Source organism: Canis aureus, chromosome 30 (genome assembly GCF_053574225.1).
Source record: "Canis aureus isolate CA01 chromosome 30, VMU_Caureus_v.1.0, whole genome shotgun sequence".
Classification (NCBI taxonomy): Eukaryota; Metazoa; Chordata; class Mammalia; order Carnivora; family Canidae; genus Canis; species Canis aureus.
Window position 1 is genome coordinate 23,723,718 of NC_135640.1, and position 15,488 is coordinate 23,739,205.

General features: G+C 32.0%; 1 long non-coding RNA gene across 1 annotated transcript in view; it reads left to right on the forward strand.

Annotated features, from left to right (window-relative positions):
* The first annotated feature begins 500 nt into the window (after positions 1-500).
* The window catches only part of LOC144301781 (uncharacterized), a 327,386-nt gene continuing 312,398 nt past the window's right edge, over positions 501-15,488 (forward strand). Inside the window, exon 1 of the long non-coding RNA XR_013368639.1 lies at positions 501-722. This is a non-coding gene — a long non-coding RNA (uncharacterized LOC144301781). The remainder of the gene's footprint in view (positions 723-15,488) is intronic.

Sequence of the window (15,488 nt, forward strand, 5' to 3'; positions counted from 1 at the left end):
GGATTTTATCTCTATCTTCTACCTGTAAATATTTTCTTTCTTTTCTTCTCTCTCACTCTCTTACTAAGGGGATAAACAAATATGTTAATACTGTATCACAGGATTGAAGTTATAGGAAACCAGAGACAGAAGAATGTGGCTTAGAAGAATAATTAAAATATGTCAAAAATGGATAAAATGGCACATGGGCAGTGATACGACGGTATAAATATTTAACAGGTAACCCTGATTTAAAAGAAAAACAAAAGTATTTTTAACAATTTTTATTTGATTTCCAAATTTCAGTATTATGATGTCTGATGGTTAATGTGATGTCACTGAATGCAGATTGAGAAGAGTATACAAAATCAACTCTCATGGGCCAATGCAAGAGATTTCCAACACAACAGTGCATATAGGATTTTGTAGATTATATTCTCCAAAAATGGTCAAGATGATATCACCTCTCCCACCATTCATTTTATGATGTGGCTTTGATATTCTCACTGAAGACGAGGATCCCTTTTATCCAAGGACTCATGACTACAGCAGAAGTGTTGCTATGTGACATCTGAGGCTAGGTCATAAAGGAAGTTCAGCTCCTTCTTTGATCTCTTCATTTTTTTGCTCTTCAAATGAGGGAAGCACACTCTGAAGAAGACCAGGCAGATACATGGACAGGCTACATGCAGGTGTTTTCACCCACAGCTGAGTTCCCAGTTGATAGCATTAACAACACTCATGTGAGTAAATGAAACTTTGGATAAATCCAGTCCTCAGACAAGTCCACTCTGGCCTTTGAGTGAGAAAAACTAAAATGGCTTTCTATAAAGGTAAATGTGTAAGAAGAAAATTATATTTTAAAAGAGAATTTATAAAAACTTGAATATACCAAATTCAGATACATTTTAGTTAATATTAACATTTGTGTGGTAACAACTCTTACATTCCAGAAGCCTTTGGCTTTTATGAGATATGCAGCACACATGTGTGTGGGTTTCACTTTGGCCATTCTTATATCTATGTTTGAGTATGCAGAACTCTTTCAACAGTCTTTTTCCACTACCTCTGCTCTCTCCAATGTTCACATTACAAAAAATGTGGTTATGTGCAATAAGTATGACTTGACAGCAGTTAGTATAGTTAACTGAAATTAAGTTGTGCCAAAGGTGAAGGAAAAATTTAGATAAGGAAGGGATAGATCTTCTCAGACAACCACTTAGGTTTACCCTGGTTTCAGATCTGTATCTGGTGTCAATATAAACATGTATTGGGAAAATATACTCCATGTTGTTTTATATTACTGTACATTTTGCAGAGCAAGGATCTGGTTGCCTTTTGTCATGGACTATTTTTTTTAAGATGTTTGTATAGCAAAATAGTTTGAATGATAGAGATTATATCTTCTTATAGAACAAAAGGCATAATTCCTTACTATCTACTATAAAATATTTAGGTTCCCTAAACCTCCTGGGACCCATTCTATGAAAAGTCATGTACTTAGGCCTACCTACATGACTCCTGTGGAAGGTGGAGCAAGGAAAGCTGGCAGATTATTCTTGTGTGTGTGATACTGCCTATTGTATTGTACATAATAAAATCCTTTACTCTGAGTCAGGTGTTTTTTTACAATCTTCTATGAAACTGTGCAACTGGTCTTGTTGGCTTGAAAGTAGAGTAAAATCACAGGATCTTCACTATCCTTGACAATGTCTAGGCTAGAATGAAGAGAGAATTTGGGCTGATATGATAAATTTAAATCTTTTTATTGATTAGCTTAATAATGAGGTCTTTTAAAATTCCTGAGAAATTTGCATTGTAGGAACTTATTGAACTGTGTTTCAAAATGTTGAGAGGGCATTTTTTTTCAAAGTTGGATTCTCTCTGAAGTTTATCATCACTCAAAAATGTCTACTAAGATGTTGTTAGATACATGTTTGCCTAAAAATATCACTGAAGTTAAAATAAAAAGTCACCTTTTTCCACTAATACTTTGTTTTCTGGGCAAAGCCAATTATTGTTTGTCACTCTAATTCAATTTTCATCAAGATTATTTTTGAGTTTTTTTGTGGGTTTTAATTATGCTTCCAATCCATTACATTTTATTTAAAATTTACTTTACATCAGTGTTTATATACCATTTAAAATTGCACGTTTTAAAACATCTGTTTCAATTAAGCTTTCTCTCTTATTATCATATTTTCTGCAGCTGTTTCTACCATTGCCTGTCTGATACCAGAAGTTTATTTTGCTTGCTTTTTCAATTTTTTTGTTGTTGTTGTTTTAATTTTAGGAGGAAATGCTTTTTAAAAACATTTAGATTAAGGCAACCATTTTCTTATTATTTTATTTGTATCTTTGTATAGTAGCTCTTTCTTTCCTCTAGAGAAAGTAAACAGTGTTGAGGCTAGTCCATACAGAAGCACCAGCTATGGGAAGAGCCACCTGGGAAAAGTTTCACAGGCTCATTTGTGAGCAGTGCACCTGGCTATGTCTTCTGACTCCATACTATATCACCACAAGCAGAAATCCGAAAGTGGAGTAACTAAAGCTAGAAGCATAAAAGATTGAAGATTCTTTATATGGCAATGCCCTCCACCAGGCTTTTTTTTTTTTTAATTCTTCTGTAAGATTGTAAAGAAATACTTTAGAAATAGGCGAACATGCATATCGACATTTTAAACCAAAGAATTGTTCACTTTGAATCATTGTATGAGTTTAGTCCTAAAGGAGAAGTAAATAAACCTATGTGTAGGGCTATCCATATCTGAATATTCAGATAGTTGGTTACATCACTCACATCTTTCCAACCATAAAATGGATTTTAAGCCCATTCATTATATATATATAATATATATATATATAATATATATATTATATATAAAATACCATTAGTTTTAGCCCATCTGCAAAATCTTACATATTGCACTGTTATTTGAACCATCAAAAATAAAAATACCTTGAATTATGTGAGAAAATATTTAACAGTTCTTCTGCATTAGTAACTTTCTATTAGGAATATTCACAATGAAAGAATATTAATGGAAATCAAATGATGTTGCTTAGCAGGTTTTAGGAACTTAAAGTGATTTCATATGTATTATACCTAAGCTCCTTATGAAAATACTAAGGGGATCCTGTGGTATCCATTTTGTGGAAGAAAAAAGCTGTAATTCAGAAAATTCTAGGTAATATACATGCTCCCAGTCACAGGCATACTGAGTTACCAAAGTGGAACAAGAAAACTGGTCTCTTGATTTAAATTTTAGCTTCATTTCTCTGTGTGTGGAAATAATGGAAATGTCACTGGTCAGGATATTTGTGTCTAATTCACTAGAATTATGACATTTGTCATTAATTCTGGTTAAATTGATAGTTGTATAGTTCTCAATGGACAAATGATTTTGACTGTGAAGTATCCATTTTTAAGTTAGATGAAAAATGGAGAATTCTGGGTCAGTGGTTTCCTAAATTCCTTCTAGTTATAACAGTTTCTGGCTTATATATTATTTCATGTAATTCCAAGTTTTCTAAAAGTTATGATATTAATCAGATGTTAACATATTAAATACATCAATCACATGTGTGAACATTAATATGTACTATTATCATACTATTTTCTGGGTGTGCATGTGTTGTGATACTTCTGGAGAAATAATATCAAAATATAGGCATTTTCTAGAAATAATCCATGTTTCTAGTATTATTTTTATTTATCAGCAATTTTCTTTTATTAAACAATATTAATTGCATGAAAGGAAAACCTTATACTAAGACATTTCAAATATATAGTAGTAAATTTTCACTTACCCACTCATTTTAAGTCAACCTAGGGAGTATTAAGCCTTCTAATAATGGAGTTTTTCATGACAGAGCATATATTTGTTCTGTTCAGTTATCAGATTTTGTTAGGGATTATTTTGGATTCAATATTCTGTAAATGGTAGTCATCTTATTTTCTCTTATATAAAAGTTGTTGGTTTTTTCTTTATCATGGTAGTGATATCATTAACAAAACTTGGAAGAGTAGAAATAAAAAAAAAGTAATTGTTGGGTTGTAAATGATAGGGAAGAGGATAAAAAATACTCTCAAAATTCTTTTGAGTTGGTCAGTTAGCATAAAATAAGGAAAAATTATATTTGAAACATATAGCCTCTTATTTATCTTAACAATTTAGGAGTCTTGTTAGGAATGAGGCAATTGCTTCATTTTAGATAGTTTATAATTCCCATAGAAACATATTTGAGGTTTATAGTCATGAAATATGAAATGAAAATTTTCTCTTATGAAATTAAGAAAAGGAATAAAGTAAATTCATCATACTAAGATATCAAAATGATACTTGAAAAATTTTACATGAATAGCTACACTAATTGCTAGGGCCATTCCTTGCTTAGATAGCTATTTATCAAAGACAGAATGATAAATATAAGCTGTGGTTTATAAAATCCTTTTGAAAATATTAAATGATTCATATTGTGCACAGATGGCTAAATGCAGAAGTATTGCATTATGTATTCAGAATTTTTTTTTATTTATGAATTGGGTAGGATTTCAGTGAACTAAATAAGCACAGTACCTTTAAATGAATTATTGGCATGATTAAATTTTAGGAGACTTTTAAAGTACGAAAACCCTGAGAAACCATCATAATAAATTGCAGTAGAGAGTTTTAGAGTTAGTTCAAATGCGTAATTCACAAAAGTACGGAATTTTAATTTTATGAGGTCACAATTCTATAGGAGGAAAAATGAAAAACACTTATGGTTAAATCAAAACATCTTATTTTGTCTTTATTGCGTGACCTCCTTATTAAGTTGGTAATGTCAGCATGAAGGTTGTTAAGTGATTGTTTTTAATTTCCTGATGTTGTGAGTGGCACTTATCTAAGAATATTTGGATCAGAATATTTTCATAGAAAATTTATTCCCCTTTTAATGGTCATTTTTAATTTTATATTACCTAACAAAATATTATAGTTCTTTGCTTATATATTCTCTAATAACATGAATATTGGTAGGATTATGTTCTGGAATTGACAGAATATGATGGGAACTAATAATTGCATCAAGGAAAATGACTTCAATGTTCATGCAAATCCTAGCTATCTTGAAGTTTGTTTTTTTGTTGTTGTTGTTTTTGCTTGTTTAAGATTTATTTATTTATTTATTTGAGAGAGAGAGGGTGAGTGAGCAGTGGGAGGGGAAGAGGGAGAGAGAAAATCCTCAGGGCAAAATCACTACTGAGTGCAGAGCCAGACATGGGGCTCAATCCCAGGACCCTGAGATCATACCTGAGCCAAAGTCCAATGCTTAACCCACCGAGTCACTGAGACAGCCATCTTGCAATATTACTTCTGTGTTATTTTCTTAATCTATATCATAGTAATTCCCATCTTTGTTCCCCATCAAGAGCATGATTACAAATTATTAAACCTGGGAAATATGTTTATTTATTTTTTTTATTTATTAGAGCAGGGATCAGCAAAATCTTTCTGTGAATGGCCAGATAGTAAATATTTTAGGCTTTGTGGGCCATACAGTCTCTCTACAAAGAGTTTCTGTAGAGACTGTATTCAACATTGTAACACAAAGTTAGCCACAGGCAATGCCTAAATGAGTTGGCATGGCTGAATTTCAGTAAAAAAATTTATTCAGAGAAAAAATTTAAAAAAGGTCGTTATATTTTTCCTGCAGAAGGTAGTTTGCTAACCCATGTGAAATGGAACATTTCATCCAAGTATAGTAAACATTCAAGTATAGTAAAAGCCTGAACATGCCAGTGATACACAATTCCTGAAACTGTTCTGGATGACTCAGCTTCAATTGAGCCATTTTAGCAGAAAATACTTAAGGAAGAGTTAGGGTTATCCCTTGGACAGAGTGGACAGGAAGACGTGTTGATAGTTTTCAGAACAGTTCAAAGGGTCACAGAGGGTGTGACTTGCCCTTTCTCCAAGTGAATTACAAGGGGAATTTCAAGTCACAATAGGATCTTCTGATATTTTGGCATTGTCAAGAGGCACCAAAGGACCTTCATGGGATTTGAGATGCCAAGATGACTGCTCCACTAGAGGGAGAATGTTGGCAAATATCTCTTCTATTTCATTATTTAATTTATCTTCCTTTATTGAAGGGTTGTGAATGTCACAACAAAGGTTGTGCCTCCTTTGTCTCTCTTAAAACTAGGAATCTTGAGTGTCTGGATCAAATTGCCAGTCTGTGAGTCTTATATGGTGGGGTATGATCTCACCTAGTTGCAGATAATGTCTCAGCTCTTGTCCACAGCTGTACATTAGGCTAAATAAAAGGTAGAAGAAGAATCAAACAAAGCAAAACAACAACAAAAAAATCAAGGTACCCTAAGTAATATCTTTCCTAAGACAAATCATCTATTCAGTGAGAAGTAAAATACATCAAAAATGAATCTAATGTTATTTATTGTTTAAATTGTTTGCCATTTAATTAGCCTTCATCATCATACAGACTATAAGGAGATTAGTGTCCTTGGTAAAACACCTTTTGCAACAGTCATTGAAATAACTCAATAATAGCTGATCACTTTTAATATATATTTTTGGAAGACTGTTCTGTCTGTACGATGAAACTCCAAAATGTCTTTGTTTGGGAGAAATGATATTGGTCTACTATCTCTCATTTTACATTGTCTAGTACACAGCTTTATCTCAGTGTTTTTTTTTTTAATTTTTTTTTTAATTTTTATTTATTTATTTATGATAGTCAGAGAGAGAGAGAGAGAGAGGCAGAGACAGAAGCAGGCTCCATGCGCTGGGAGCCCGACGTGGGATTTGATCCCGGGTCTCCAGGATCACGCCCTGGGCCAAAGGGAGGCGCTAAACCGCTGTGCCACCCAGGGATCCCCTCTCAGTGTTATTTCAAGACAGAAATAAGGTGCCATCACCCAAAACCAGACTTACCATCAATATTTAGAGATTAGCATACTTTTTTTGCATATCAATGTGTTTAATGATACAAAATATATTTTTCAATGGACATTTTAAATAAGTGGGCATTGACTGTTATACTTCAGTTCATGTTGTGGTAGAATGAAGCATTTTAAATCAAATGGATGATGTCAGCATCACTGAATCATTCTCTTAGGTTAATTGTTTTCTATTTCCTTGGGTAGGCCATTTATTTGATATATAGTCAAACATGCTTCTTTGATTGTATAATTATTCCTTATTGTATGAATTAGCATTCAGAAGCTGAGGATAGTCATTCATACATTGAAATTGATTTTACATATGTACTTTACTCAGATGTATGTTTGTTTATTCATTTCCAGATGATTTAACTTGCATATACTTTATGTCCTTTCCAGCTATTAAGAACTATTATTTACAGAAATTATGTCTAGCATTTTTTGAGAAAATTATCTGCAGTTTTATTTTCCTTGGAAAGTTTAAACAGCAGATCTATGTATTAGAACATGGCTAGCATGTTAAAATAACATGATAAGAGTTAAAATTTATTCACATAACTAAAAAAGGAAAAGGAGAAGAAATTAGAGTTACAAACCATCTACTGAGTATCAGATTGAATAAGCCTCACCAATTCCTGTCAACTAGGCTTTGTTCTATTTTCCTAGTAAGGAAACAGAAAATGGTTTCACTTTCTCCCAAAGCAACCTCAAACTGGACAATCCCTAAGAACTGTATTGCACTGATTAAGAGAAACCAGAAAAGAAGTTTAAGAAAGAACAGTTAAGTAACTGGCCATTATTAATGATATTATTAAAGATAACTTATCTTTCACTTTCTGTTCTGTGTTTCACAATGAAGACTTTAGTACATTGTGAACTATTATTTTTATGGTAGCATTAAAGCTCTTTTGATTCTTATTCTATTCTCATATATTTGTGATCAGTTTTGATCAAACAATGTGCTTGTATGTTGAAATGTCCTATGAGCAGGTACTTACTTTGCTCCAAGTGACCAATCCAATTCAGCCTTTTTTTCCTTTTCAATTCTACATTTTTATGACTATAAATTCATTTCTGCACACAAAAACCAAGAATATTGTTCCAGTTATCCACTGTCCAAAGCTGGATCTCAAGTAATCCTTTTTAGCCCCAGGATGGAGGGGAGTAGAGAGATAGAAAGCAACAAAATAATATGGTTAACAATGTCATCTTTCCTAAACAATGCAGAAATATTCTGTAATAATGCATTCTCAAATTTGGAAAGATGTCTAGCATTTCGATTTCAGATTGGAAGCAGAGAACAAGTTTTACCAGTGAAATAAAAACACAAGAACCTAAAAATTCAGAAATAAGTTCCAGGACCTCAACCTTATTGCCAAGGTTAATCTTATCTAATTTAATTCTCATTCATTCCCGTTACTCTCTGATAGAGCTTTTGCAACAATGAGGACAATTTCCTTATTTTCTGTCATATAGAGAGAACATATTTACATTGACCTGCTTCTGATGAAAGGATTTCATTTCTCTGAAAGCAATTAGTAAATATATTTCTGAGCATTGAGTATGTGCCAGACCTTGTGTTAGATACATTAGAAATGAAATAATATAAACATTGCCAATCCTTCAGTGCCAAGAGTCACACTACAGAAATGTCTCCAACTTCTAAAATTTAAATTAATTTCCTCCTTTTGAATAGCAATTGCCTTTAGCAATGCAGTTGATTTTTTTTCTTTTGTTTTGGTCTTCTATCGCATCCAGAAAAGGGGATGTATTATAAACGGACCTCATCTCATTGTGTTCTGAAACATTTAGTACTTTTAGGGCACTATAGTAACATCTGTATATTTTTTTACAGTAGCACTTTTAATTGCACTTTCTTAACTTATCTCATGAATTTAATTGGTCAGATATGGTTACTTCCATTTTACTTTTAAAGAAAATAAGTAGAGTCATTAAATGGCTTTCTAATGTAATTGATATTTTGGAACAGAATATTTATATGTTATTTGTTCTGATCCAAAATTTCATATCCTTTTCAGTGTTTCTTTTGATTCCTTTTGAAAGATTTTCAAGGAGGGCTTCCAACCAAATGGCTTACATTTTCCTAAACATATATAATTTTACTCTACTTATTGCAGATTTTTACCTACTATGATTCTAAGTTAACATCTAGAATAACCTAGAGAATAATTCCATTTGAAGAAACTAGTAGTATCCTATCAATTCTTAACTTTATAATGAGACTGTATTTGTGATATTAAATATCTCATTGATTTCATTAAACTCGCGCAAAGCTCACAAAATCTAAGTACCCAACATAATACATATGAATGATTTTGTAGTCTAAATTTTATCATTATTACTTTACTTTCTATGTGAAGCATTCAACAATGATTTATAAATCAGAATGAGAAAAAAGTATGATACTAGTTGAAAAACTATAACTGGATGATCATAAGGAAGTGATTGTCAGAAAATCTTGTTATTACTTTGTATTCGGTGCCTTAGATAGTACTTACCACATAGCTCATGCATACTGTATGGATTCAACTTACTGAAAACTAGAAAAAGAGAAAATAGGTGGCCATCAGAAATAATTTAATAAATTATATTTAGGGTAACACTTACTTGGAGGATGGGGTGTATGACAGTCTTCTTCCCATTACTGCCATCTAGTGCATCAATATTTATCTTCATTCATTATATTGTATTTGGTAAATATTGTGGCAGCATGTGAGATTCAGCTAGAGATGTACACCAAAGTACAGACCTCTGTTTGAAATAATATGGAAAATATTATAAAATATATGCAAGAAAAAATTCCAGGTGTGGGGGAGTAGTAAAATCCTGGATAAAATAAACAACTTTTATACATTTAACATTGAACTAGCAAAAGGGTAAAGATGTTTTGGAGCCTACAAGCAAAGATAAAGCAAGAGTCATGATTCAGAAACAACCACCAGACCTATTTTCACACTAAGCGCTTCTGCCAACCACTGTAAAATTGAAATTCTGAAATGACAGCTGCACTGACAGAGGAGAGAAAGAAATTCCATGGCTACCAGAAAGTTTAGAATGTAATAAGAGAATCCTATATACTGCATTGACTAAAGAGAATAACAATCATAGTGGGAAAACGTTTGGAAAATAAACCTAACTATACAGAAAGGAACAGCAAAAACAATGACCTGAATGTGACATGAGGTAGAAGACACACACACACACACACACACACATTTATAACCACATGGTAGAAGTCAACTCATGAATGTTACTGTGAATAAACCCGTACAAAAAAATATAAAAATATAGGGGAATTTAATATAATTGTAACAATAAGATCAAAACTGTCTCAGGGGATGCCTGGGTGGCTCAGTGGTTGAGCCTTTGGCTCAGAGAGTGTTCCAGGATTTCTGGGATCAAGTCCCACATCGGGCTCCTTGTATGGAGCCTGCTTCTCCTCCCTATGCCTCTCTCTCTGCCTCTCTCTGTATTGCTCATGAATAAATAAATAAAATATTTTTTAAAAACTGACTAAGGAAGAAATAAAATAACTGAATAGTTCCAACCACTAATGTAATCTAATTAGAAACTAAAGAAACTCTTTATGCAAAGTTATATATATATATATGTATCACATAGAATGCTTTTCAGGTGAGTTTTATCATATAATAAATAAACATAATTCTAATATTGTAGGAACTGTTTAGAAAAAAAGAAAAATGGACATTCTTCATCTCATTTCATAAGCCATGAATAATCCTAATACTAAAACAATTGAAATGTATTTAAAAAAAAGAAAAAAATGCATGTTGCTTTCTCGGAAAATGTAGTCCTAAGTATAATAAATTAATTTCTCAGGAATGTGTAAAAACATTAATACATTTTGAAAAAGTTTTATTTATCCCATGAATAAACTAAATGGCTAAGACTAGCAAGTTGAACATGGAGTTCCTACATTAATATGTTAAAAGAAATATTATTTCAAAAAATGTAGAAAATATGTACATTTTAAAATCATTTAATGTTTAAAATTCCTGTCAAACCCAAATAGTAGGGAACTTTTTAAACTTACGGTAAGAAGGTACAAAATCCTAGACCACGGTAAATGAGGAATTGCTGAAGCATACATTCAGAGTCAGGGGTAAAAACAAAGCTTTCAGCAATTACCAGTTTATTAAGAAATACATATATTGAAAATACCTGGGGTGCCTGAGTAGCTCAGTCAGTTAAGGGTCTGCCTTCCACTCAGGCCATGATCCTAGTGTCTTGGGATGGAGCCCTATGTGGTCTTTGTGCTCAGTGGAGAGCTTGTTTTTCTTTCTCCTCCCTACTCATGCTCTCTCTTGCTGTTTTTGTCTCTCTCTTTCAAGTAAATAAATAAAATCTTAAAAGAAAAATGAAAATGCCTCTAGTGATACAAAATTAAGATGAACAAAGTCACATATCTTATATACTGCATAAAGCATAGAACTTATAAAGTCATATGTAAAGCTTGGTGTTTAAAAATTAATATGAAATTCAAATGCATTTATAAAAGAATTAATGTAGTTAATGTAGCTTAAATGAATAATTTTTCATTTTAACAAATAATGTAAGTCCATGAGAAGAATTGGATAAAAATTGCAGCTATTATTGAGGAATATTTATCAAAATTTTAAAAATCTTAAAAAAAATCTAGAGACATATGCTAGTTATGGATAGGAATATTTAACATCATGGGCATTAAAAATATCTTCAAATTGTTTATTGGCTTTCAAAATTTTTTTTCAACTGAGTTCTATTGCCAGACAAGATGATTCTAATACCTGTCTAGAGAAGAGGTCTCAACTCCAACACTATTTACATTTGGGGTCAGTGTGCTTTTTTTTTTGAGGTGTGCTGTTCTGTACATATATTAGATATTTAGCAGCATTCCTGGTAAGTACCCTCAAAATACCATTCATGGCAATCAGACATCTCTAGACATTGTCAGATGTCGTGTTGTGAGCAAAATCACTCCTAATTGAGAATTATTGAAATAAAGGAAATGAATGACTTTTTTGAAGACAAATAGTGAGAATGCCTAAAATGATGAATGTGTAGTGCTGGCTCTACTGTAATAGGATGAATTATTTAATAATTACTCACAAAACAGTTATTCACATGGGGAGTGTTGAAATCCTATCCCTTACTCATGACCTGAAAAAAATCAATAACAATGCGATAGAAAGGCAAAGTTACAAAACTTTAGAAAGCAGGATCCCTGGGTGGCGCAGTGGTTTAGCGCCTGCCTTTGGCCCAGGGCGCGATCTTGGAGACCCGGGATTGAATCCCACGTCGGGCTCCCGGTGCATGGAGCCTGCTTCTCCCTCTGCCTATGTCTCTGCCTCTCTCTCTCTCTCTCTCTGTGACTATCATAAGTAAATAAAAATTAAAAAAAAAAAAACTTTAGAAAGCAATGTAAGAAAATGCATTATGAATCTGGGTAGGAAATTATAAAAAACAAATCATTACAAACCATTTGGAAATAATTTATGAGGTTAATTTATCCAGTATAGAATGTTAATTTCCTTAAAAATGCATAATTAGAGTAAAAATACAGGCTACACACTGCCAGAATAATTCCTATAAGAAACCAAGGATTTTTATTCCAAATATATAAACAATTATCTATGAATCAATAAAAATAATTTCAAAAAAGAAGTGGCCAAAAAACATCAACATGTATTTCACAGAATAAATAAAAATAAGACAGAAACCTATTTAGAGAAGCTCATTCCCATGAATATCAGAAATTCAAATTCATAATAAAATGCATTTTTACATTCAGTAATTTGATAATAATTAAAATTAAATTAAAATCTATCTATATGAAGTGTGTAAGAATGTGAGACAACAGAAGTGTCCATCCTACCACTAGTGGGAGTGTATTTGGAACATTAATGTTAGGTTTTGTTTTTTGAAATTCCAATAAAGATGGATATGCACATTAATGATATTTTTTTTGTGATTTTCAGGGATGCTACCTCTCATATTCAAAGGAAATAATACTTAATGTGAGCAATCTATATCCATGTATCTATATTTAAACTTCATTATTATTTCCTAAATCAAAAAGATTAATTTTACTCAATTTTATTTTTACTATATGTCATAATAAAAATGTTCGAGAAGAATATGTGAAAAATTATTGCCAATGAAATTGCTATAGTATACTGCTGCTGTTAACATGCAGTACATTTTAAATGTTCTATACATTTGTTCCAGTTATTTTAAGATAGTGGGTTATTAGACATCCTGTTCAAAAAGAAGTCACAAATTCAATTTAAATATCTCACTAATATCAAGTTATACTGACAATTCACTGAGTTTAATTCACTGTGTATATATAGTCAGCTACTAGTCAGCTGCCACATTTTATAAAAAGAGTTTTGACAAGGCCACACAGTGATGTGAAATGTAAATTAACTAGAAAATAATGCATTAGGATCTCTATAATATCTAAATTATGATGGATATATTAATACTTTCATTTTTGGTAGCTGCCAGCATTTTTGAATAGATAATTACATGTATGATTATGCTTTTTACATAAACCAGAAAGATAACGAACTTAAAGGAAAAAAAAGAAATATATAGTAAAACTGAATATAAATACAAATATATCCATCATCCCTAAGTATATTTTCAGAGGATCTTGGTATTAAACTTATATTTCAAATATTTAAAACATATTTCAGAGTGTGTTACAGTTTTAAAAGTTTATGAAATAAAATATATTATTTTTTTCCTCAGTGATCTCTTGAACTGTCTTTATTCCTAAAAGGACCTTCAATTTTTAGAATTGTTTTAATGTTCCACAGCATCAGCGTTTATCCTTAAGTCTATCATGCATGTTCTTTTTTTGACATAAATATGTATCTTTTACATAATCCTCAACCAAACTCTTTGCTTTCTCCTATTTTTCTACATGTAGGTTATTTCCCTTAATTAGAACAGTGTGATTCTATAACATCTTGTCCATTTTAATTAATCTTTTCATAGGGCCATAATATTTTGATTGATCACTTACTAAAATATATATGTTGGACATTGTTGCTGTTATTGTAGAAGAAACAACTTTGCTTCCATTGAACTTGCATTCTGGTGGGAGGAGACAGAAATATAATTAATAAGGAAATATCAGAGAAATAAACAGGTACATTAGAAAGATCAGGTAGTAAATGATTATGTAGTTAAAGTGTTAAACAGTGGCCTGATTTAGAGGTCATGTAACATCTGTAAGAGCATTCTATGGAGGCTTTAGCCAATTAAGAAGTTGATTTAATGGGTCACGACCAGCGTTTTAAAATGGAGACTACAGTAGTGGACTATGGCACCAATAGCCTACGTAGCATAGAGTGAAAAAATCAGGGGCTTTATATGTAAAAGTGTACATGTTCTGAGAGTTCTTTTGTGGTGTGTGTGTGTGTGTGTGTGTGAAACTGCATTTGTCTATGCATGTTTACTTATTTGTGTCCTGGACAATAGAAAATACATTTTTTATATTGGTCCAGGTCAAAAAAGTTTGGAAAGCACTGAGATAATGTAAACATCCTCTTCTGGAAATAGAGCCTTGGAATATAAGTTATTTAGCAATTACTAAACAGTAGTTTCACTTCTAAGTGTTTCCTATTTAATCCTTCCAATAGTATTAGATTGTATTAATATTAGTCTCTGTTCCAGATGAGGAAATTTGAGGCAACAGGTTAAGTACTTTCTTAAATGCAGTTTTGAAATTAATGTGAAATTCATTATGTACTTATATCACTATATACACTTTTACACCAGAGTTCACAGAATCGTTTTTTCATGATTGAGAGAGATAACAACCATTTTTCTATTTTGGAAACTTCGCTCTTTATTTCTCATTTTTTATTCATAAAAATGCTGCAATGATCTTTTGTAGATAAAATTATATGTCTGACCATTTTCTTGGATATATTTGAATCCCCAGATATATTTTTAAAGATTTTATTTATTAATTTGAGAGAGTGAGGGAGACAGCATAACAGAGGGGGAGAAGGAGAGGGAGAAGCAGACTCCTAGGTAAGCAGGAAGCCTCACTGGAGGGCCTGATTCCAGGACCCGGGATCATGACCCATGCCCAAGGCACATGCTCAACCAGCTGAGCCACCCAGATCTATTTTGACAAAATAATATCTAGAAGACACTGAAATATATGCACCAATCAAAAGTAAGAGTTTCTTTAAGGTAGAGGTTCTCCTCTATGAGTATCCAGTTTATCTGATTAACCTCAAGGCTTGAGCTTCTTTGTGTTACTGTTCTTTGTACAGTCTTGAAATTACTTTTGCTACTCTCCCCATCTCCACTCCTATTCAGAGAGCTACTGTTTAAATTTCTAAGTATGCTAAGATCTAGTAAGCTTCTGTAAATCTCTTTCTATTTTTTTTTTTTTTTTGCCATATTGCCTACAGTAAGTCAGGTTTTTTTTTTTTTTTCAGTCTTATTTGTTTGTTTGTTTCAGTTTTCCCCTAATAAAGAGAAAATTAAATAAATGAGTAGAAAGGTGTGATACGGA